The 26566-nt window shown below is 37.6% G+C and overlaps 2 long non-coding RNA genes across 3 annotated transcripts; both read right to left on the reverse strand.

Annotated features, from left to right (window-relative positions):
* Positions 1-10666: 10666 nt before the first annotated feature.
* Positions 10667-11391, reverse strand: LOC116201152. Of its 2 annotated transcripts, none has more exons than XR_004155812.1 (2): positions 11143-11391; positions 10667-11022 (listed from the first exon to the last, which is right to left on the reverse strand). It is a non-coding gene; the product is annotated as an uncharacterized LOC116201152 (long non-coding RNA). The 2 variants fall into 2 exon arrangements; XR_004155813.1 differs by having other exon boundaries at positions 10667-11025.
* A 7431-nt stretch (positions 11392-18822) lies between these two features.
* LOC116201578 lies at positions 18823-26200 on the reverse strand. The gene is made up of 3 exons (XR_004155901.1): positions 25817-26200; positions 19152-19377; positions 18823-19076 (listed from the first exon to the last, which is right to left on the reverse strand). It is a non-coding gene; the product is annotated as an uncharacterized LOC116201578 (long non-coding RNA).
* Positions 26201-26566: the final 366 nt, after the last annotated feature.

Genomic DNA, 26566 nt, shown 5'->3' on the forward strand with positions numbered 1-26566 from the left:
AACACTTGAATCGTAGTCGAGAAGAACATCCCGACCCGGGAAAGGCAAAGAGCTCACGGGTTTCCCTCCAAGGGAGATGACCGAATGCTCTCTTGCTCCTTTCGGGCAAGGAACAATCTTCTTGACCCGATCCAAGTTTGATTCCCGAGTTTCATCGTATTTTCTCACGTGCATGAAGTCGGTATTGTTTTATCGATTCCTTAAATAACTTGTTTGTGCATGTTTCCATGTTCGAATGCGTTATTCAAATCATGGCAATACCGACTTTCGTTTAATCGTGTCATTTATAATGTTTGTCGTCTAAGCATGCGAGAAATGATTCGAAACAAGACGGGGAAACCTCGTGGAACCCCATTCGGGCCATGGGACCTCTCGGCTATCTCCAAGGAGAAGTAACCGAGAGCCTCTTAGACTCGTACGGGTTGCATGAGGCTTCCTCTTCCCGTTTTGAGTCCGTTCTCGGCTTTCGTGTAATTTGCAATTTACATTATCGTCACAATATCGCATGAAAATATCTTTTCAAAACAAAGCATGCATGGATTCGGGTATCGATAACTCATTCGCGTCCATTCGGTTACGAGGGTAGTTTCGGTCATTGGACCAAATTATCCTTGATCCTTATGGAATCGTCTTGGTCGTCGAGTCGCGAATCGTTTTCACAATTAATGCATTCGGCACAACCCTTAAGCATTAATTCCACAAACGGATTAATCGGGACGCTTACATGATTAAACCCACTTCACACTGATGAAGTTTACACGAATTGGCTATTAACTGATAACTCGCGTCGACGAGTTGTCAAATGACGTTGGTGCCCTTTTCAAACTTATCAATTTCAAAACCCGAAACGCGCGGTCCGATGTAGCATGGACGTCTGAAAAGAGCTTATGTGTCTCAACTTGAATGTTTACTTGATTCCAGGTAGCTCAGGTCAGGATACAGAAGATCTTTCTAGATCACTTCCGGGCAGATCGACCGGTTCTTTGGCTTTTTCGGGGTTCTTGCACAACCCTGGAAGATCCAGGGAATTGGTTGACACCGGCTACAGGCCGAGGTGGCCCGCACTGCGATGTTTTCCCTTTTCTGAAAACAATTTTCAAATAAAGGGCAAAATCGTCTTTTCACAATTCAGCGACACCCTTAGGGTTAGCATGAGAAAAACACTACAGTACGGGATAGGAATGGACTACCTGTTCAGGTGCAGGTTCATCTGCATAGCCTTTTCTTATCTAACTGATGAGTTTCTATCATCCTAACATAGACTCGGGTAACTAGAACGGTTATCTCTGTCAGAAAACATGCAAAATGCTGATTAACCTTTCACTCGACCTAACCAAACACTAGATAATGGTTAGGAAGAATTCTAGATTCTAAATCTAGAGTCAAAACACGAGTTGGGCTAATTCAGTGGTAATTCAGTGTCACAACACCGAATCACTATAAAAACAATCCACACACTCGAAACTTGACTACGGACACCCGACATGTCAGGTTCTCAAACCAAAGCCGAATGCTAAAACATTGGCACGTGCTTGATTGTCTAGGGTAGGATTTGCATGCCAAAATACCCCAGATCAATAAACTTGTTAAAACACGCACACTCAACAATAACAAACACCTTGTCTGTTATTAACATGTTGCGTGTTATCTTTTCGCACCTATTTGCCATGCGGGTCGAGCCTGATCCCTAGGCCGAATAATATTAGGGTTCAACACCCTAATCATCGATCACAGGGTCCAACGCCCTAATCAACACTCATAGGGTCCAACGCCCTATTCAGTGAGAGCGTCCATTGAATTTCAGTTCTTCGGTCTTTTCCCTAAACTCACGGTGAGTTAGAGTGGAATAATAACCGAACGCGAGTCGACTGGAATTCGGCCATTTGTAATTTGTATTTATTATTTTTGAGAGCATTGTAAGGATTTTTATTTTGTACATTCATTCTGTAAGAATTCCAATCGGTGAGCGAACGGTCCGAGTGTCGAATTAATCAAATCGGTCTAATGCTTGCCCAGATACAAGTAAATCCAAGAACTTGCGGTTCTGGTTCACGCAGGGATTCAACCTCCATGGTTCGATGATCTGTAACGCAAGATTGTGAACCTATTCCCCGACACACGGGTTTACTTCTCTCTCTGCTTCTCCACCGACATCGTTTAATTCATCGAAGTTACGGTGTCAAAACGTGTGAGTCGAGTGCACCCTAATTAATGCTGTAAATAAAACAAAAATGCAAGCCTAGCAAACCAGAGTACCGAAAGGGCGTGCGGGATATAGGCCCGCACGTAACGTGAACCCCCGAACACGGACTTTCCGGTTCCGCACAGACCAATGCCTTAATAACAAACTAGGTGTTCCATACCGCTAGACCCAGGGTAACTTATCCGCCCTCGACCTTCGGGTCGTAAAATGATAAGTGGCGACTTCTTCTCTCACGCGTGTCCGTCACGCATCCCCACGGGAAGGTGGACACTCCCAAGCCGCGCGATCCAAAAGCGCGCAATGTGGGCCCCAACGAGAGTCCACATTCGGGTCCGTACAAGTTTGAGAGGATTTCTTGAAGGAGAAAGGTTGGAGAGAGTGTGTTAGAGGAGAAGTGATTATCTTAATCACTTTTGGGCTATTTATAGGCAAAGCTAATGACACAATTAGCAAAAGCAAGTGCTCTTAACCCCCATGCCTAGCAAATTTCGGTTTGATTAAGAAAATATCAAGCCTCATCTTCTTCCATTGCATTAATGAAGAAGAGATAAGACATTGATGAGCATTGATGAGCATTGATGAGAAGTTGAGTGTTGTCTTCAACCTCTCCAAGATATTTTGGCTAAGAGAGGGCAAGTTGTCTTCTTGCATTGAAAAAGAAGAAGAAGCTTCCAGAGCAAAAGGGTGACTCATCTTGGGTAGCCCGTGGGTCCCACGACCGAAGAGGAGAAACCGGGAAAAAGCTTGAGTCTCGATTGATCGCGCATTCAAAGTTCGTGGTTTGAATTGTACGTCGAATTATCGATATACGCGAGGAAACGGGTTTGAAGAGTCCGAGATTGGCATTTTTCGTGAGAAATTGCCAAATGTCTGTATGAGGCTCGGAAGCCGGTTTTGCTCCTTTTAAGCATTCAGAGCGATGTTACCCACTTTTGACAGCATATCTTGTATCTGCATCCCACGTCGGTCATTTTGACATAAATTGTCAAATTGCGTGGGCACTTGACACTTAAGCTGGTAATGCAAATATGGAGCCGGAGATATCCTAGGAGGCCGAAACTGGATTCTCAGATTTCTTTCTGAGTTTCTTGGGCGATCCGGAGATCACTGTGATCTCTGTTTGCCGAGATTGGGCCTCTAAGGATATGAAAAGTGCATCTGAGACCCTTAAAGCATTGCTCGAGGGGTCTAGATGAGTTGTGTGATTCATTCCAACGATTCCACATTGAGCCTTGAGAAGGCTAGCATTGTGTAAGGTAAGCATTCGGCGTCAAGCTTCCCCAAAGAGGACCTCCGGATATGGATTTCCTCTGAAAATGGTCTTTTGTGCTTTTCGGAGGTTACTCGGGAAACCGAGAAGGGCTTTGCTGTCTGTTTTGCCCAATCGCGAATGTCCGCTGGAGTTTTTAGGGCAATGTAGTATGAATTTCGTTTGCCGTAATTCCATCAGACCAGTCTTCGGTTATGCTCTTCCGAAGAGGGGTATGCCCGTTTTGTCGCTCGGAAGTCATTCAGAGTGTCTGTATGGCTTCCAAAAGACAATCTGAAGCATTGCTTGTACTCTGTATGATTGTGGGGCATGGCTGCATCTGATATTTGGAATTAACTTTTCTCCGAGAAACCGGCATTTTTGGACTTCCACTGAAAAGTTGTCTGAATATAGAAAGTTGTTCTGTATAGAGTAAATGATTTGCGAAATGCGTTTGAAGACACTTTCATCTGTTTGGCATCGATGTGGATTTTTAAAGTCCAATGTTGGCTATCTTCCGACGGTCGAGCGAACTATCGGAAAATAGGATTGTCCATGTGGTACATTGAAAATGCCGGTTTTGGACGTTGTTGAGCTCTCTAGCCACTCTGTTACCCTTTGGTGACTCCTAAAGTCCTTCTGTCATGTGTGCATGTCTTCTGCTCAATTTTGCCGACTTGAGGATGAATAGTGATTTCTGCTCTGTTAAGTCGTTTTTCTGTATTCTGCTCAAGTTGTGGCTTGGACCATTGCTAATATCATTGTTTGGAAAGGTGAGCCAAAATGGGGTGTTGACAACTTCCAAGCGACAGAACAAGCACACCCATCAACAAAAAAGCATATTCGGAGACTGCTCTGACAGAACATCGGCAATCCAAGTTAGCCATGCATTGTCCCAAAAACTACAGCGAATAGACGCAATTGGGTAAATCAGATAGCAATATTCCTTTCAGTTTCCTGAATGACCTTCGAATGGTAGAAAAGACCGTTTTCAACATAAATTCATAACCAGATGTCATTTTTACGGAAACTTGACACCGAATGGTTGGCCAATCCAATGCTGCTTATGCCAAGGCTCATTGTAAAATCCTCAGACGGAATCTCACAACCCATCTAGGCCCTCAGAACAGTGCTTTTAGGGTCTCAGATGCACTTTTTCAATAATTCGGAATATGTTCTCAACGAACAGAGATCGCAGCGATCTCCAGATCATCCAAGCAACGCAGAAAGCATTTTGAAAAATCCGACTTCGTACTCTTAGGATGTCTCAGGCTTCACATTTGCAATACCGGCTTATTGGTCAATATTCAGTCTGATTGACAATGCACGTCAAAACGACCAATTCGGAATGCAGATACGAGATACGCATTCATAAACGGCTAACTTTGCTCTGATCGCCTGAAATTAGCAAAATCGGCTTCCGACCCCAAAAACCACACGAACATTTCTTTAGGCAAAATGGATGATTTTGGGCTCATTTGAACCGTTTTCACGTGCACAATGACAATTCGACGTTCATTTAAGCCACGAACCTCGAACACGCGATCAATCGAGACCCGAACTTTGTCCCAAACTTCCCTCAATGACCCATGGGATCCACGGTCAGCCATGACCAGCCATGACTCCCTCATGACCGCCCATTTCTTTGGCTTTTCCTCCATGCCAACTTGCCTTATCATTTTTCAAAAAAATCAAGCCTACAATATCACTTCTACACTCCACCTTCATCAATACATTTGACTCTTCTTCATCAATGCATTTGAAGAAGTCTTCATCCTCATCTTCATTAGTGTAATCGCCCAAGCCTAATCCATAGGCTAATTGCATTTTGTTTTACTTAATTGTCATTAAACTTGGCCTATATATGCTTTCTATGTCATTAACTTAATCACAACTCACTTCATGCCATCTCTCTAACATTTCTCACTCTTCAAAATGCTCTCAAACCTCCCTTAGCTCCAGCAAAACTGCAGTCATCCTTAGCTCCAGCAAAACCAAGCAAAACACCAAAGACTTAAGTCGAAATCATGGTATTTACCATCCCGGCTTAAATCTAAATTTCACCAAACTTCATATCCCACATGTTTTCGACCCCCTCTATCCATTTCCGAGCTTAGGATTTAAGTTTGAAGCCTCCAACCCATCGGAACAAGCAACCACAGAACCGGATCCCGTTTTGATCCTTATCGGGTCAAAAATACCCAGCCGGGTTTCCTTGCTTTCCGGTCCGGTTTGAGTTGTCAAAACCCATCAAACACCTCCCCACACAATCCTAGGGTGTCAAGGAGTCGAGAAATCCAAGAAAAACCCGTTGGTTTTAGCCCAGCACGAAGAAATAGCCCAACTGCCTAGTCGGGTCGAAATTTCTCACTGTTCTTGCGGTTTTCTTACAGATTGGGTCGATCCAAGACTCTTTTCGAAATATTACCACCACAGTCACCTCCAAAGGTGAGTTAGGAGTTGGGAACCGTTGACCTTGCCTCAAAATTCCATCGGGAGACACCGTGGTGACGTCCGACCCAAAAACTGCCTAGTCGGGTCTATTTTCTAGACGTACTCTATTTTTCGTGATTTTTACAGGGTTATTTGGGTCAACCCGACAACTCTGGGACCAAACGACCATCACCACCACCTAGGAGGATCCCTTGGCTGTCTAGAACCGGGATGAACCGGCCAGAAATCTGGTCAAATTGAACCGAACGGGCCTGCTCTTTATCGGGTGCCCAGTCGGGTTGAGACACTCTCAGTCGGGTCTGTCTGTGCCTATTCGGGTCTGTTCAACGAAAAACAGCCAAAACCCGACCCACCAAAGGTCCAACCCAACTTCTAACAGTCCCATCGGGCATCCCGGGACAAGGTATGACCATTCCCGACTTAGAGGAGCTATGACTTTTACGTTTTCGTTGTGTTTACGGAGTTATAAGTTGATTTTATGCATGTTTTACTTCCAAGTTTTAATTTTTATGCAATTTCAAAGTTATATCATGCACGTTTATTATCGTTTAACGTGCTAGCATGTTGGGAAATATTTAAATCGAAGTCGAGGAAACCATATCGACCCGGAAAAGCTGATATAGCTCGCAGATTAACCTCTTAGAGAGGTAATCGAGAGTATTCTTGACCTTTTCGGGTCAAGACCAATTTCCTTGCCCCGATTTGAGTTGTTTCCTGAATCTTTATGCTTTTATCACATTCATGGAGCCGGTATTGTTTTATCGATTACATAAATAACGTGTTTATGCATGTTTGTATGCTTGAATGCGTTTTTCAAACTCATGACGATACTGGCTTTTGTTAAATACGTGTCATTTACCGTGTTTAACGTTTGAGCATGCGAGAAATAGTCTAAATCGGATTAAAGAGACCGCTTGGAACCCGAAACGGGTCAAGGAAACCCACGGCCATTCACAAGAGGAAAGAGCCCAGAGTTCTTTGACTTTATTCGAGTCAAGAATGATCTCTTTACCTCAATGAAATCCATTTCTCGAATTTTGTGAAAAAATTGCAATTTCAATATCATCGCAAATCCCGCATAAAAATGTCTTTAAAACATTATTTTTAAAGAAAAAATGCATGAATTCATGTATCGATGACTCTTTCAGGGCCATTTGGGTTCCAAGGGTATTTTGGTCATTTTGACCAAATTATCCTTAATCTTCCTGGACCCATCTTAGTCCCCGTATTGTGAATTGTTTTCATCAAATTAAGCTTTTTGGGTATTCAAACTTCATTTAGTGGATCAATTTATAATATGTCTGATTATCTGTAACCCGCACATTTACTACATTCGGCATTTAATTTTAAGCTGTAATCCACAAACGGGTTAATCGGGATGCTCGCATGATTAAACTCACTTCACACTAACAACTTTTGCATGAATTGGTAATTAACTGATAACTCGCATCGATGAGTTGTCAAATGACGTTAATGCACTTTTTAAAACTTGTCCATTTTAAAACCCGAAATGTGCAGTTTGATGTAGCATGGACGTCTAGAAAGGACTTGTGTGTCTCAACTTGAGTTTTTACCTGATTTCAGGTAACTCAAGTCAAGATACAGAAGATCATTCTAGATCACTTCCGATCAGATCGACCGTTTCTTTGACTTTTTCGGGGTTCTTGCATAACCCTGGACGATTCAGGGAATTAGTCGACACCGGCTACAGGCTGAGGTGGCCCGCACTGCGATGTTTCCTTTTTCTAAAAACAATTTTCAAATAAAGGGCAAAATCGTCTTTTCACAAATCAGCGACACCCCTAGGTTTAGCTTGACGGAAACACTATGGTATCAGAATAATAATAGGCTACATGTTCAGGTGTAAGTTCATCTGTAAAGCCTTTTCCTATCCATTGATGAGTTTCTATCATCTTATCGTAGACTCGGGTAACTAGAATGGTTATCTCTGTCACAAAATATACAAAATCTTGATTAACCTTTTATTCGACCTAATCAAACACTAAAAAATGATTAGGTGGAATTCTAGATTCCAAATCTAGAGTCAAAACACGAGCTTGGCTAATTCAGTGGAATTTCAGTGTCACAGTACAGAACAACTTTAAAAGCAATCCACACACAAAGGACTTAACTACAGACACCATATTTGTCAGGTCCTTGAAATAAAGTCGAATGCAAAATGCTTTGCACAGGTTTGCTTGCTTAGCATAGGACATTTGCATGCCAAAATATTCAGGGTTAATAATCTGTTAACTCATGTATATTTGGCAATAACAAACACATTGTATGTTATATGCATGTTGTTTGTTACTTTTCTGCTCTTATTTGCTCATGCGAGTCGAGTTTAACCCATAGGACGTATTGCACTTAGGGTCCAACCAACCATCGATCACAGGGTCCAACGCCCTATTCATTGAGAGCGCATATTGAATTCCAGTCTTTCGGTGTTTCCCTAAACTCACGGTGAGTCGAAGCAGAATAATAACCGAAAGCAAACTGACTAGAATTTGACCATTTGCTATTTGTAATTTGTTGTATTTTGATAGCATTGTAATGATTTATTTTGTACATTCATTCTGTAAGAATCCCAGTCGGTGAGAGAACGGTTCGAGAGTCGAACTAATCGAATCAGTCCAATGCTTGCCTAGGAAAGAGTAATCCCAAGATTTTGCGGTTCCGGTTCACGTAGGAATTCAAGCATCATAGTTTGATGATCTATAACACAAGATAGTGAACCGAGTCCTCGACATACGGGCTTACTTATCTTTCAGCTATTCAACTAACGTCGTTTAATTCATCGAATTTTCGGTGTCAAAACGTGTAAGCCGAGTACAACTTAATTCACGCGGTAAATAAATATAATTGCAAGCCTAGCAAGATAGAGTATTGAAAGGGCGTGCGGGATATAGGCCCGCACGTAACGTGAACCCTGAACTCGAATTTTTTGGTTCCCCACAGACCAATGCCTTAGCAAAACTAGGTGTATCACTACCCCTAGACCAGGGTAACTTACCGGCCCTCGACCTTCGAGTAGTAAAATAGTAAGTGGCGACTCCTTTTCACACATGTCCGTCACGCATCCTCGGGAATGTGGACACTCCCAAGCTGCGCAATTCAATCACGTACATGCAGGCCCCGACGAAAGTCCACATTCAGGTCCGAACACCAATATATATGTCTATAGATACTTAATAAGCATGTATATACATAATTAATTTGTATATTGTGAGAAAAATGTTAAATTATACTAAATAAAGTCTCATAATGCACATACTTAATATATATATAGATACATATAGTATACACATATCTTCAATATTGTGTAAGCGCCACAAACTAAGTATTTCCATTATAACTAACATATATGTATATACATATTTTCATTTATTGTAACACAAATTATATAACGTTTTCATTGCGAAAATAAGTTTATCACCATAAGTTATAAGATATTGTGACCAAACTTTATTTTGTCACGACATACTTATTTGGATGAGCTTGTTTTGACAAGACCCGTAACAAGTCAACCGCTATTTTTGTGGCAGTAAATCTCATATGTTATTGTTATTGAAGGATGGGGTGGAGATTTATATGGTGATATCAAATCTCTTTCCTAATATCTCGAACAAGATAAAATGTGAAATCTCTTTCAAAGTACATACCACCTACCACGCAAACAGTGTTATATGTTTTTCTTTCTATATGATTAAAAATTGTCTAAGACATTTGTCTCGTAATTTCAGGAAATTGAGTATTGAAGGTGACTCTTCCTCTAAACTAATGCACTTCTCGAGATCTCAACTTGTGTTCTTGAGCCCCAAGTCTCCTCATTCTATTTATAGAAATAGTATTAAATGTTTTTCTTCCAATGGAATTAAAACTTGTGAGAGACACTCTTATCGCGATTTCGAGATTGTTCTCCATGTGAACAAAGACGCTTCTCGAGGATTGAACTTGTATTTTTGTGTTCAAGTCGCTTCATCCTATTTTTAGATATAGTGTTAACTATCACTCAAATCTTCCTTAATGTTTCGTCTTAGCGTATTTTTTGGAATTATAATTTAGTTCCAGACTTTATCTAATTAAACAAAGTGATATTCGCCAATAGCTACCATTCCCGAGCCCCCTTCGTTACCGTTAGATCATTAGGAGCTCTCAATGTGTCTCTGTTTGCGAGCGTGAGCGTCAGATAGAGAGAGTAGAGAGAAATTGAAATTGTGGTTCAGAGACCTAGAAGAAGAAGAAGAAGAAGAAGAAGAAGAAGAAGAAGAAGAAGAAAGTCGCATTTTGCTACGGGATTTCTTCAATATGGTGAGAGGATATAAACTTGGGACCATTTCTATTTGATCGGTCTCGATCTTTCTTAACGTCCGTGCTTAATTTTGTGATCTTCGTCATTGTTGCAAGCGAGGCCATCAATGGAGGTGGAGGTGCAGTCAAGACGCAGCAACAGTATAAGAATGGTGTCGTTGATGCTGGCATTCTCTTTTATAATGGGGTCGTTTATAGTGGTATCTTTATTGCTGGGGAGGCAGCCATTAGAGGAGGAAAAAGGCTAGCTAAGCTATACAGCCTTTTGATTGAAGGATGGGGTGAAAAAGGTTGGCTATGCTATACAACCTTTTTTATCTACTACAAGAAATTTTGTATGTTATGATAATTCTATTGCTACCACTGTTATTAGAATCGGACTGGACCGAACGGTTCAACCGATCGAACTGGAATCTGGATCTATGTCCGATCTGGTTAGGTTAAATAGATCAGTGAACCCAAAAAAACGGGCGATTTTTAGGCAAACTCATCGAATCCAGGTGAACCGGCCGGTTGGATGAGTTCATAATTTTTTAAACATGAAGGACCTAAATCTGAAGAACAAAAAACACAAAAGGCCAAATGAAATTATGGAACCCAAGTATTCATCTTCACGAATCACGGCTTCACCTTCACCAGTTCACCTCTTCTTTGTTTTCTGGCTGCAAGTAGTGTTGAAGTCTCGATCTCGAAGTCTCCATGTGAACTGACGAACGAGGGTCGAAGTTTCAATTGCAAGTCGCCTCTTCTCGGCTTCCTTTTCTCCTTCTGTCTCTTCTTGGCTTCTCCATTGCTTCTCATCTCTCTTCTTTTGCGTCCAGTTTAACAAAGTTTGGTGGAAAAGTAGACCCATTTTCTAATCAGCTTCATCAATCAAAGGATCTAAGCTTTCAGAAACACTTGCTCAAATGGAAGCAATTCTTACCTTGAAACCCAAAAATGGTGGATCTGCAAGCTAGTTCCTTTCGAGCTGCATGCAACTGATGATCAATATGAATGAATCAAAGACAAAGAACATGAGGAGACAGATGCAATGTTCTTGAAAGTAAAGGGTAAAGGCAGAGAGCAACGAGAGAAGGGATTCGATTCAATATTACTCCCGGGCCAAGAAAGGGGATTGTGAGAGAGTGTGGACAAGGGGGAGGGAGGGATTGGCTGCTTTTTCTGCGGAGGAGGATTTGCACACATATTATCTAATATTTATTACTACTTTCTTATATTTTATATTATTTTCTTAAAATAACAAATATTTATTTATTTTATAATTAAACATGCAGTCTAGTCCATCAAACCCATGAACCCATATCTCGACTGGTTCGATATTCGGTCCGGTTCTAATAACACTGATTGCTACGAAAGAAATTTTATCATAAGAAAAGTGTATTATGAAATTACATTAAATGAAGTCTCATAATACACATACTTAATATGTATGTTGAGTCAAATATAATTATATGTATACACATATTTTCAATATTGTGTGAGCGTCGAAAACGAAGTATTCCCATAATAACTAATATATATGTATATTCATACTTAATATGTATGTATATACATACTTAATCTGTATATTATGAGAAGAATGCTAAATTACACTAAATAAGGTCTCATAAAACACATACTTAATATGTATATAGATACTTATAGTGTACACTTATCTTCAATATTGCGTAAGTGCCACAAATTAAAGATTTCCATAATAACTTACATATATGTATATACATATTTCATTTATTGTTACACACATTATATAATGTTTTCATCGCGAAAATAAATTTATCACCATAAATTATAAGATATTGTGACCAAACGTTATTTTGTCACGATATACTTATTTGGATAAGCTTATTTTGATGAGACCTGTAACAAGTCATCCGCTATTTTTGTGGTAGGAAATCTTATCTGTTATTGTAATTGAAGGATGGGGAGGAGATTTACATGGTGATATCAAAGCTCCTTCCTAATATCTCGAGCAAGATAAAATGTGAAATCTCTTTTAAAGTACATACCACCTACCACGCAAACGGTGCTATATGTTTTTCTTTCGATATGATTAAAAATTTGTCTGAGACATTTCTCTCGTAATTTCAGGAAATCGAGTATTAAAGGTGATATTTCCTCTAAACTAATGCACTTCTCGAGATCTCAACTTGTGTTCTTGAGCCAAGTCTCCTCATTCTATTTATAGAAATATTATTAAATGTTTTTTCTTTCAATGGAATTAAAACTCATGAGAGACATTGTTATTGCGATTTCGAAATTATTCTCCATGTGAACAAAGACGCTTCTCGAGTTTCAAACTTGTATTTTTGTGTTCAAGTCGCTTCGTCCTATTTTTAGAAATAGTGTTAAGTATCACTCAAATCTTTCTTAATGTTTCGTCTTAGCATATTTGTTGGAATTTTAATACAGTCCCAGTCTTTATCTAATTAAACAAAGTGATATTCGCCAACGACTACAATTCCCAAGCCCCCTCCATGACCATTAGATCATTAGGAGATCAGACGGTAAGAGATTGAAGACCGTTGGGAGCGGCTTCTTAAATGGGACAAAGCTTTCACCGTGTCTCTGTTTGCGAGCGTGAGAGTCAGACAGAGAGAGTAGAGAGAAGGTGAAATTGTGGTTCAAAGACCAAGAAGAAGTAGAAGAAGAAAGTCGCATTTTGCTGCGGGATTTCTTCAATATGGCGAGACATTAGAAACTTGGGACCATTTCTATTTGATCAATCTCGATCTTTCTTAATGTTTGTGCTTAATTTTGTAATCTTCGTCGTTGTTGCAGGCGAGGCCATCAATGGAGGTGGAGGTGCAGCCAAGACGCAGCATCAAAAGAAGAATGGTGTCGTTGATGTCGGTGCTCTCTTATATAATGGGGTCATTTATAGTGGTGTCTTTGTTGTAGGGGAGGCAGCCATTGGAGGAGGAAAAACGCTAGCAAAGCTATACAGCCTTTTTGATTTACAAGAAGAAATTTTGTATGTTGTGATAAATTCTATTGCTCTGAAATAAATTTTATCACAAGAAAATTATATTGTGATAAGAATTTTAAACTACATTAAATAAAGTCTCATAATGCACATACTTGATATGTATGTAAAGACATATATATTTATATGTATACACATATCTTCAATATTGTGTGAGCAACGAAAACCAAATATTCCCATAATAACTAACATATATATATATACATACTTAATATTCATGTATATACATACTTAATCTGTATATTACGAGAATAATGTTAAATTAAACAAAATAAAGTCTCATAATCCACATACTTAATTTGTATATAGATACATATAGTATACACATATCTTTAATATTGTGTAAGCGTCACAAATTATGTATTTCCACAATAGCTAATATATATGTATATACATATTTTCATATATTGTGACACATTATATAGCGTTTTCATCGCGAAAGTAAGTTTATCATCAGAAATTATAAGATATTGTGACCAAACGTTATCTTGTCATGATATACTTATTTGGATGAGCTTATTTTGACAAGACCCGTTAAAACAAGATAAAATGTGAAATCTCTTTCAAAGTACATACCACTGACCATGCAAACGGTGTTATATGTTTTTCTTTCGATTTGCTAAAAAATTGTTTGAGACATTGCTCTCGTAATTTCGGGAAATTAAGTATTGAAGGTGATTCTTCCTCTAAACTAATGCACTTCTCGAGATCCTAATTTGTGTTCTTGAGTCCAAGTCTCCTAATTCTATTTATAGGAATGCTATTAAATGTTTTTCTTTCGATGGAATTAAAACTTGTGAGAGACATTGTTATAGCGATTTCGAGATTATTCTCCATGTGAACAAAGATGTTTCTCTTGGATCGAACTTGTATTTTTGTGTTCAAGTCGCTTCATCTTATTTTTAGAAATGGTGTAAAGTATCACTCAAATCTTTCTTAATGTTTCGTCTTAGCGTATTTTTTGGAATTATAATTTAATTCCAAACTTATTTAATTAAACAAAGTGATATTCGCCAACGGCTACAATTCCCGAGCCCCCTCCGTGACCGATAGATCATTAGGAGATCGGACGGTTAAAGATGAAGACCGTTGGGAGCAGCTTCTTAATGGGGATAGAGCTCTCGGTGTGTCTCTATTTGCGAGCGTGAGCATCAGATAGAGAGAGTAGAGAGAAGGTGAAATTGTGGTTTAGAGACCCAGAAGAAGGAGAAAGAGAAAGTCGCATTTTGCTGCGGGATTTCTTCAATATGGCGAGAGGTTAGAAACTTGGGACCATTTCTATTTGATCGATCGTGATCTTTCTTAACGTCTGTGCTTAATTTTGGGATCTTCGTCGTTGTTGCAGGCGAGGCCATCAATGGAGGTGGAGGTGCAGTCAAGACGCAGCATCAAAAAAAGAATGGTGCTGTGGATGCCGATGTTCTCTTTTATAATGGGGTCGTTTATAGTGGTGTCTTTGTTGTAGGGGAGGCAGCCATTGAAGGAGGAATATGGCTAGCTAAGCCGTACAACCTTTTGATTGAAGGATGGGCTATAAAAGGCTAGCTAAGCTATACAAACTTTTTGATTCACTACAAGATATTTAGTATGTTGTGATAAATTCTATTGCTGCGAATGTTAAATTATACTAAATGAAGTCTATAATGCACATACGTAATATGTATGTAGAGACATATATATTTATACGTATACACATATATTCAATATTGTGTGCGCGCCGAAAATCAAGTATTCCCATAATAACTAACATATATTTACATACATACTTAATATGCATGTATGTACATACTTAATCTGTATATTGTGAAAAGAATATAAAATTATACTAAATAAAGTCACATAATTCACATACTTAATATGTATATAGATACATATAGTATACACATATCTTCAATATTGAGTAAGAGTCACAAATTAAGTATTTCCATAATAACTAACATATATGTATATACATATTTTTATATATTATGACACATTATATAGTGTTTTCATCGCGAAAATAAGTTATAAGATATTGTGAGCAAACATTATTTTATCATGATATACTTATTTGGATGAGCTTATTTTGACAAGACCCATAATAGGTCATCCGCTATTTTCGTGACAAGAAATCTAATCGGTTATTGTGATTGAAGGATGGGGTAGAGATTTACATGGTGATGTCAAAGCTCCTTCCTAATATCTCGAACAAGATAAAATGTGAAATCTCATTCAAAGTACATGCCACCTACCACACAAACAGAGTTATATGTTTTCCTTTCGAAATGATTAAAAATTGTCTGAGACATTACTATTGTAATTTCAGGAAATCGAGTGTTGAAGGTGATTCTTCCTCTAAACTAATGCACTTCTCGAGTTCCCAACTTGTGTTCTTGAGTCCAAGTCTCCTCATTCTATATAGAGAAATGCTATTAAATGTTTTTCTTTTGATGGAATTAAAACTTGTGAGAGACATTGTTATCGCGATTTCGAGATTATTCTCCATGTGAACAAAGACGCTTCTCAAGGATTGAACTTGTATTTTTGTGTTTAGTCGCTTCATCCTATTTTTAGAAATAGTGTTAATTACCACTCAAATCTTTATCTAATTAAACAAAGTGATATTCTCCAGTGGCAACAATTCCCGAGCCCCCTCCATGACCGTTAGATCATTAGGAGATCAGACGATCAGAGATTGAAGATCGTTAGGAGTGGCTTCTTAAGGGGGACAAAGCCCTAAGTGTGTCTCTATTTGTGAGCGCGAGAATCCAATAGAGAGAGTAGAGAGAAGGTGAAATTGTAGTTAAGAGACCCAGAAGAAGAACAAGAAGAAAGTCGCATTTTGCTTCGGGATTTCTTCAACATGGCGAGAGGTTAGAAACTTGGGAACATTTCTATTTGATCGGTCTCGATCTTTCTTAACGTTTGTGCTTAATTTTGTGATCTTTGTCGTTGTTGCAGGCGAGGCCATCCATGGAGGTGGAGGTGCAATCAAGATGCAACATCAAAAGAAGAATGGTGCCGTTGATTCCGGTGTTTCTCTTTTATAATGGGATCGTTTATAGTAGCGTCTTTGTTGCAGGAGAGGAAACCAGTGGAGGAGGAAAAATGCTAGCTAAGCTATACAGCCTTTTGATTGAAGGATGGGGTGAAAAAGGCTAGCTAAGTTGTACAACCTTTTTGATTCACTAGAAAAAAATTTGTATGTTGTGATAAATTACATTATTGCAAAAGAAATTTTATCGCAAGAAAAGTATATTGTGATAAGAATGTTAAATTATACTAAGTAAGGTCACATAATGCACATACTTAATGTGTACGTAGAGACATATATTTATATGTATACACATATCTTCAATATCGTGTGAGCGTCGAAGACCAAGTATTCAACTATTATATATGTATATACATACTTAATCTGTATATTGTGAGAAGAATGTTAAATTACACTAAATAAAGTTTTATAGTGCATATACTAAATATGTATATAGATACATATAGTATACACATATATTCAATATTGTGTAAGTGCCACAAATTAAGTATTCCTTAATAACTAACATATATGTATTTACATATTTTTATATATTGTGACACGCAATATATAACGTTTTCATCGCAAAAATAAATTTATCACCATAAGTTATAAGATATTGTGACCAAACGTTATTTTGTCGCGATATACTTATTTGAATGAGCTTATTTTAACAAGACCCGTAACAAGTCATCTGCTATTTTTGTGGTAGGAAATCTTATTTGTTATTGTAATTGAAGGATGGGGGGGAGATTTACATAGAGATATCAAGCTCCTTCCTAATATCTCGAACAAGATAATATGTGAAATCTCTTTCAAAGTACGTACCACCTACCACGCAAACGGTGTTATATGTTTTTCTTTCGATATGATTAAAAACTGTCTACAACATTGCTCTCCAAATTTCAAGAAATCGAGTATTGAAGGTGATTCTTCCTCTAAACTAATGCACTTCTGGAGATCCCAACTTCTGTTCTTGAGTCCAAGTGTCCTTATTCTATTTATAGCAATGCTATTAAATGTTGTTCTTTCAATGGAATTAAAACTTGTGAGAGACATTGTTATCGCGATTTCGAAATTATTCTCCATGTGAACAAAGATGCTTCTCGAGGATCGAAGTTGTATTTTTGTATTCAAGTCACTTCATCATATTTTTAAAAAGTGTTAAGTATCACTCAAATCTTTCTTAATGTTTCGTCTTAGCATATTTTTTGGAATTATAATTTAGTTCCAGACTTTATCTAATTAAACATAGTGATACTCGCCAACGGCTACAATTCCCGAGCCCCTCCATGACCGTTAGATCACTAGGAGATTGGACGGTCATAGATTGAAGAACGTTGGGAGCGGCTTCTTAAAGGGGACAAAGCTCTCAATGTGTCTTCGTTGGCGAGCGTGAGAGTCAGACAGAGGGAATAGAGAGAAGGTGAAATTGTGGTTCAGAGACCCAGAAGAAGAAGATAAAGAAAGTCGCATTTTACTGTGGAATTTCTTCAAAATGGCGGGAGGTTAGAAAGTTCGGTCCATTTATATTTGATCGGTCTCTATCTTTCTTAATGTCTATGCTTAATTTTGTGATCATCGCCGTTGTTGCAGGCAAGTCCATCAATGGAGGTGGAGGTGCAATCAAGCCGCTGCAGCAAAAGAAGAATGGTGTCGTTGATGCTGGTGTTCTCTTTTATAGTGGGGTCATTTATAGTGATGTCTTTAGTTCAGGGGAGGCAGCCATTGGAGGAGGAAAAAGGCTAGTTATGTATACAGCCTTTTGATTGAAGGATGGGGTGAAAAAGCCTAGCTAAGCTATACAACATTTTTTATCCACAACAATAAATTTTGTATCTTGTGATAAATTCTATTGTTACGAAAAAAAATTTATCACAAGCAAAGTATATTGTGGTAAGAATGTTAAATTACACTAAATAAAGTCACATAATGCACATAATTAATATGTATGTAGAGACATATATATTTATATGTATACACACATTTTTAATATTGTGTGAGTATCGAAAATTAAGTATTCTCATAATAACTAACATATATGTACATACATGCTTAATCTGTATATTATGAGAAGAATGTTAAATTACACTAAATAAAATCTCATGATGCACATACTTAATATGTATGTAGATACATATAGTATACACATATTTTTAGTATTGTGTAAGCGCCGCAAACTAAATATTTTCGTAATAACTAACATATAAATATATACATATTTTCATATATTGTGACACACATTATATAGCGTTTTCATCGTGAAAACAAGTTTATCACCATAAGTTATAAGATATTGTGACCACACGTTATTTTGTCAAGATATACTTATTAGAACGAGCTTATTTTGACAATACTCATAATAAGTCATTCGCTATATTCGTGGCAAGATATCTTATCTGTTATTAAATATTGATTCTTGACTTACTATAAGCAAACTCAATTTTTTCTGGTAAACTAGAAGCATCTAAGTCTATATATAAAGTTCTCAACCCAAAAGAAAAAGACAATATATGAAGGACTACTTTACTATAAGATAGACTAAATAAGGCATAATTTTCAGGAGTAACCAATGAAAGATGGAATTTAAGAGTTGAAGTCCAGTCTTGATAACTTACCATTGTTAAGTTCTTGATAATTTTTCTTGAGACGAGACACTTTCTTCCAATTGACATATTTAAGTGGGCGTAGATTTCCGCGACGAGCAACTGTTCTAAGTCAAATACTTGATATGCCATCTGGCTTCTCAATTGGGTGGCCAAGTTCATTAACACAAACAATGATTTTTCACCATTTGACAAACTCCGAACATCCTTTGCCCGTGCAACCCCTCCCTTCGCTCTTGTTCTTCCTTCACCATCTAAGGAATGAAATATTTAATAATTCAGATAAAAAGAGCATGGAACATGAATTTTTCAATAAGGAAGGTGCTGACCGATAATGTTATAAGACTCCATATTTTGAGAGTCATTGAGCTGAGATTGTTCGGTGCCCCTTGGCGAGTCACGATGGGTATCATCTGGACTTCGAAATGTTTCATTTTCGGGAGTAGTTGGTGATGACCTCGAGTCTGTAACAGAGTTTCCTAACCACTTGAATCATTTTCCAATTTAGCACTAACAGTGGTCTCTACGGTTTTCAAAAGCTTTTTTCTTACCATCCTGCAAAATGAGTTAAAAATTTCGATTAATCATTCATTATATCATAAAATAAATAAATAAATAAATAAACAAAACGGAGAAAAAAAGAAGTTTCACATGATGCAACTATAAGCTTGCTGCAAATAGATAAAATACAAGCAAGTTGACCATGAAGATATTAAATTACTGAAATTTAAAGGGAAAAGGTGAAATTTCGCCCTCAACCATTAGCTCTTTTTCTATCTTAGTCCTAAATTTTTTCTTTGGTTGGATTTCGTTCTCAATCTTTTTCGCGCAATATGAGTTCAGTCCTTCCGTCCAAAATTCCGTTCATTTTCTCTTACATGTATATTTTTCAAATGAGAGTGCGCCACATGCATGACAAATCACTGCTACTCTAAACCGGTTGTTATAGAACAAATCCGATTCTTTTTTTAATTAGATACGTAAACCAGACTAAGATATTTCCGATTCTTTTAGGATTCCAGCCATTGCTTCTCTTTCATCGTCTCACGCATTGACAGATAGCTGGAATCCTAAAAGAACCGAAAATATCTTAGTTCGATTTACATGTCTGATTAAAAAAAGAATCGGATTTGCTCTATAACAACCGGTTTAGAGTAGCAATGATCTATCGTGCACATAACGCACTTTCATTTGATGAATATACATGTCAGGGAAAATGAATGGAATTTTGGACGGAAGGACTGAACTCACACCATGCGGAAAAGATTGAGGACAAAATCGAGCCAAAGAAAAGATTTAGGACTAAGATAGAAAAATAATTAAAAGTTGAGGACCAAATTTGACCTTTCCCCAAATCTAAAGGAAAAAAAAAAGAAGCATATCTATATGGACAAAAATCATAAAACATTAGTCAATCATATGATAAGGTGCTAATAATCAGTTAATAGAAAAGAAACAAAAAGGTAAAGAATGGGTGTCATCATAGCCATCTAATGCATCTCCTGCCTCATATAAGTGTCTTGGTTTACGAGTACCACCGATGACCAATTTGTACCTTTAGTTACTTGTAGATAAAATACTTGTTTCGCTTGTGATGAAAAAAATAAACGGATCATCCTTCAATAAAATGCGCACGTGTATCAATCTTGAGAAATTTACAAGGATATGGCCACTTGCATCTTGCTTCAAACCCCTAGATGATCTCACTTCTACCCAATCACAACGAAGTAAAACAACTTTGAGTTTTCCGTAGTAATCCAACTCCAAAATATCAGTTAGAGAACCATAGTAATTTTTCTCATCCGCTTCGACTAGGACTGTACCATTTTGGGTTCTAAGAGATTTCTCCCGCTCCTTCGTGTGAAATCTATACCCATTTATGAAAAAACCATCAAATTTTCGATAAAAATTGCTTGGGCCTTGTGCAAATGTGATCACATCTTCCGGGCAATCGGCTTCCATCATATATGGCACCTAAAAATTAGGTCGCAAGTGCTTCAATAAAAAAATTATCAACTTAAAGTTCATGTATCTGTTTAATATTATACTTCAATATGCCATAACATTATACTCTATTATTACCTCACTCAAAAGCCAATCAGCAAATTTCTCCACAAGTCATTGATTCTCAATAATTTGAGAAACTCCAGTATAGGGATCATTTGCTCATTGCTGATCCAAAAATTTCCTGTATCGTTTGTTATCAAGTTATACATATCCTATTCACGTGGTTGATGAACTTGTTTAAAAGGGCTAAAGGGAGAGCTACTAACCTTCGATAAGGTAACATTTCATCACTATGAAGGAGAACACAATGATGTGCTTGAGAAAGTAACTTGTCATCAAGGACAATGCTTTGGTCTTTGCCCAAATATCGACCACTGGAATTGACTAAGTATTTATCCCCATTTGCACCCTCATAATTCCTTTTTGGTCGATTTATAACCGATTCTATGTGGGGAAGGTATCTTGCACAATATATAGCACACTCTTCAGCAATGTACCCTTCGGCAATTGATCCTTCGGGATGTGCCTGATTTCGAACATAAGACTTTAATTGAACTAGAAACCTATATCACAATGGTTAAAAGTATGAGAGTGACCTAAATGATAAAATTTTAAATATAGATATCCTATAGGATCAGAAAATCTAACCTTTCAATGGGATACATTCACCTATAATGCACTGGGGCCCAAGTCTAGCCTCCGAAGGCAAATGTATAATTAAATGCACAATTATGGTAAAGAAACTGGGCGGGAATATTCTATCCAAATGACAAAGGGAAATTGAAGCTTGGGCTTGCAATTCATCAAGATCATTAGGATCCAAAGTTTTGGAACAGAGCTTCTTGAAGAAAAGTGATAACTTTGAAATTGCTGTAGCTACCGAATTTGGCACAATTCCTCGTAAAGCAAGTGGAAGAACACCTTGCATTAGAATATGAGCGTTGTGATTCTTTAAGATTTGACAACTTCCTCTACTTTAAATTTATACCTCGAGAAATGTTTGAAGAATATCCATCGGGAACTTTCAAATTCTTCAAGGATGTCAACAAGAGATCGTTTTCCTTGGTGGATAAGGTGAAGCTTGCTGGTGGCAAATCGATTTTTCCATTTGGGAGAATCTTTGGATGAAGCTCATGCCTCATTCCCATCTCTTGTTGGTCAAGATGCGTTTTCATGTTATCTTTGCTCTTTTTGTCCAAATTAAATAATGTCCCAATCAAATTATCGCATACTTTATTCTCAATATGCATAACATCCAAACTATGATGAAGAAGGTTGTACTGCCAATATGGAAGTTCAAAGAAAATGCTCCTTTTCTTCCACAAGAATGTTTTCCCACCTATCATTACTGAATCAGCCCTTACGCCATGATTTTGGCCTAAATCGAAGTTATCACCATCCTCAATAAGGTCATCAACATCATCAAAGACCATATCTTGTTGGGCTCTATCAATTTCATCTTCAATACCTCCATTGACAGATGTAGAACCTTGATCGCGATCTCTTTTCTAGGATAACTTCCTTGGTTTGCCATACACATGATTCATCCTTTCTACTTGCGCTAAAACTTCAGGTCCATAAAGTGCGATTGGGGGAGGCCGCAGCTGTATAGTCCCGTCAAATTGTTCTTTTTGATAACGAAATTCATGGTTTGGCTCCAACTAGTAACAAGGACTCATATAGCAAAATTTTCCTCCATGAGTTAGCCATTGTGAATGGGTAAAATACCACAAGATGGACACGCAATTCGACCTTTTGCACTCCAGCCAGATAAGTTAGCATATGCATGAAGTCATTCACAGTCCAAAGGAGTGCGGCTAGCAGGTTAAAACTTTTACCAATAGATGCATCATCAAATGCTTCGACGCCTTGCCACAATTGTTTTAGCTATACAATTAGTGGTTGCAAGCAGACATCGATATTATTACCTGGCCCTTTCTCATCAGGTATGACCATTGACAACAAGATGGATGAACGCTTCATACATACCCAAGGTTCAACGTTGTAGGGCATGAGGATGACCGGCCAAGTACTGTATGTTGTACTTATTGTTCTAAATGGATTAAAGCCATCACTAGCTAGACCTAGTCTTGTATTGTGAGGATCAACAACAAAGTCAGGATAGCGTTCATCAAATGATTTTCATGCGAAGGCATCTGTTGGATGTCTCAACTTCCATCCTTGGTGCCGCCCTCATGGTGCCATCGCATGGAAGAAGCTGTCTTAGAGGAGATATATAGTCATTTCAGCAGTGGTATTAAAGGAAAATATCTTAATACTTTCGCTGGTTTTCTTTTCTTCAGCGTTGAATCCATACTGTCATGCTTCATTATCTTCATCTTCTTTTGATGCCACCTTGGAGTGCCATATCTTTGGCATACTTCACCATCTTCATCACCTCGAAATAGCATGCAATCATTTGGACAAGTGTGGATCTTTTTATATGCAAGATCCAATGCTTTGAGCATCTTTTTGGCATTACAATAAGATGATGGCGAGTCGGTACCCTCAAGAAAAGCATTATTTAAAATTTCAAGCAGAATAGGAAAATATTTTCCTAACCAACCATGTGAAACCCTTAGGTGGTAAAGATTCACGAGGAAAGACACCTTAGAGTGATTACGATAATTCGGACATTATGATTCATTGCACTCTTCCATCAACTTGTGAAACTGATTTGTTTCACTAGTATCACATTGCACAGTAGGTTCTAAGACATTGGCACCATCAGGGACATCACAAAATGGTTCCTCATTCATATTTGGTCCATGTAATCCTAAAGCATCTCTAACTAGTTCTATCCTTTATTCCTGTCCAACCATGTTTCTTTGCTCTTCCGCAATGTTTTGACCAGAGAAAGTATGTTGATGTTGATAGGTAGCAACTAGAGATTGCCCAAAATGTTCAAAATGATTCTCACAAGCAGCATGCAGGGATTGTGGAATAGATTCTCCGTGAAACACCCATGTTGTATAGCTCAGCAAGAAGCCATTCCACAACAAGTGATCTTCAACTAATTCAGGAACTAAGTAATTCTTGTTATAACATTTTTTTACATGGACATAATATTTTCCTGCCGATTAGGGCATTCTCATATGCAAATTTCATAAAATAAGCAACACCACTGAGATAAGCCTTGCTTGACCTTGACTCACTTATCCAACTTCTAACCATCATTGATTCAATAAAAATTTAATAGTTAACCTTCATTTTAGCATTTGAACATATTGAAAATTTAAGTGAAATAGCTCTAAATCATCATCAAACAAATCAAAGAAAAAATAATTCAACTTTGGTATTTGCATGTTAGACAATACAAATTAGAGTAGCAAGATAAGACTAAACAATAAAGTAAAAAGCAAAAAGAAAAAAGACCAATCATTGACAGCTCTGTGAAACTTGATTTAGATTAGCAAAAAGAAAAATATTGTGGAAAAGGGAGAGGGAACATTATAATTTTCATATATTCACACATTATTCATGATATTATAATTCCCAATTTAAAGCAATATGACAAAGCAAATAAAACACAAGAGCAAGGAAAAATCATCATTTTAGTACATATCCATGCTCTATTCACGATATTTTTTAAAGTTGTGAGAATCACTTATAGTATGTTAGTTAGCATGGAATAAGACACTCCAATAGGATTAAATGCAAAGACCTATGCTCCTTCATATCTAGAAGGAAACCTTAATTTAGCTGAGCTATAATCAAATTTAATGGAAATTACTTTTACCGATACTAGAGGAATACTAAAATATTAAAAGTATATATAATGAAGTGTGACTTTTATTTGTATGAGGATGCTCTGCTTTATTTTGTTTCCTCTATAATGTCTCGTTTATCTTAAAAGGAAATTGTGACATGAGAATGGAACCTTTTTATTATATTTTTTAGTCAAACACATAGAATATAAACTGTGAACTAAAAAGCCTTATGTGGTAAATTTTGGCAAGTTTCATAATGGATTTAGTTATATTTTTTTTTTCGGTGCGAGGATTTAGTTATATTTTCAACCAAGTTTCAATTACTAGTAAATCTCTTTTGGAGGGTCACGCATATATGTGGAGCTAATTCATGCCAAAATAAATTTTGCTTAAATTACCTCTACGTAAAAGGTGATAGTGATAACTGCCTAAAAATATAGTTCTCTTTCACTCTATACCTTTTACCAATGTCGTACAAAGAATATTATTTCCTCCTCTATTTTATCTAATTTCCTCGCTTTCCCAACAGACTCATATAGTATGGACTTCTAACTCCACAATTGTATATAGACCCAAAAGAGTGCCCAACTTAAGGATTAAGAAATAAGAAACAAAGGTGACAAATGAAAACACACAAACAAGAAAGAGAGAGCTTATATATTTATGAAATTTTATTTAAATTGGTCTTGTCTGAGCTCTTGAGAATGAAGGAATAAGAATAGGATTAAAAAAAAGAGGATTCTCATGAGTAAAGATTTTCTTGAGATTTGCCCATGAGAAAAGGACTTCAACAAATAAATAAACGAAGTCCCACCATTGTAATATGAGCTAGTCTTTGTTTAAAGGTTATTAATCTCTTCTTTTACAACACCATTCTGTTCCTAAGCTCTCTCCATCTCTCTCTAAGATTTGCCCTCTCTCTATAAGCTCATCAATAAACAAAGAGCGTAGATACGACAAATGAGCAGAAGGTCAAACCCAAGAAACTAACCGTAAGAGCACCAAGCAAGCACAAAAATCGAAATGGTGGAGAAAGCAACAAGATTAATAGAGCAATGCTAACATTAGAAATTCCAACACAACTCGCGAGGGTAGCAAGACAAACAAAAAAGATCCACCTTTTACTCAAATCAAGAGAGTAGCACAAGCAAGATTCACAGAGCAGCTCTTTCACCGACGAAACAAACACATCTCCTTAATGGAATATAAAGTAACACAAACACAAAATTCCACACTTCACTCACAAATTTGGTAGAGCAACAAGAGAAAGATCTTACATTGAAGCAGGGTTGCTTCTGCTCCAAACGCAAATGCTTGCCTAGCTCCTAGTCCCGCTCCTCAAGAATCCCGACAACTATTCCCCACAAGTCGAGCTTCTTCCAATCCTGAAAGATAATCGAGGCTGCAAGGCTATGAAATGGCAGGAGAAATCGTCAGGGGATGGTGCTTCTTTTGAATTTGGGGAGGATCTAGCGAGGGAAGAGGAGAAAATGGGTGAAAATGTTGAACTGTAAAATTGTGAAAGGCTTAGGTTTAGTCAAACAAGGGCTACGCACCTTTAAGTGCGGCCAATTAATTGCATATCTTTTTGGGTGATATTGGGAGCCAATTTATTCACTAATTTATTTTTTCTCTTTGTAGAGCAAAACAAAAAACAAATTGGCCTACGACTTTTTACAAAAGCGTTCTAGAATTGTGATATAACTACACTAAGAAGCGTTCGCTATTCCCGACGCAAGAAACCGTGTCGCTAAGAAGAAGAACAGGAGGACGCTATCGGAAAGTGTAGTTAGATTTTCTGAATATTTTATTTGTGTCGACTGTTTTATGAAGTGACGGAAAAAAATTGTAGCTATAGGCCTCATTTGATATAGTAATAACCTTAGGCTCTTAGTTGCAATTGAGGACTTATGATCCTCAAGTCGCATGTTAAAATGTGATCTTTTAAGGCCCTAATGGACTCCACCCTAGTAGCCCACTAAGTAGGCCTAGCGAAGCATTCTAACTAAATAAAGCCCGTGGACTTG

Source organism: Punica granatum, chromosome 3 (genome assembly GCF_007655135.1).
Source record: "Punica granatum isolate Tunisia-2019 chromosome 3, ASM765513v2, whole genome shotgun sequence".
NCBI classification, from domain to species: domain Eukaryota; kingdom Viridiplantae; phylum Streptophyta; class Magnoliopsida; order Myrtales; family Lythraceae; genus Punica; species Punica granatum.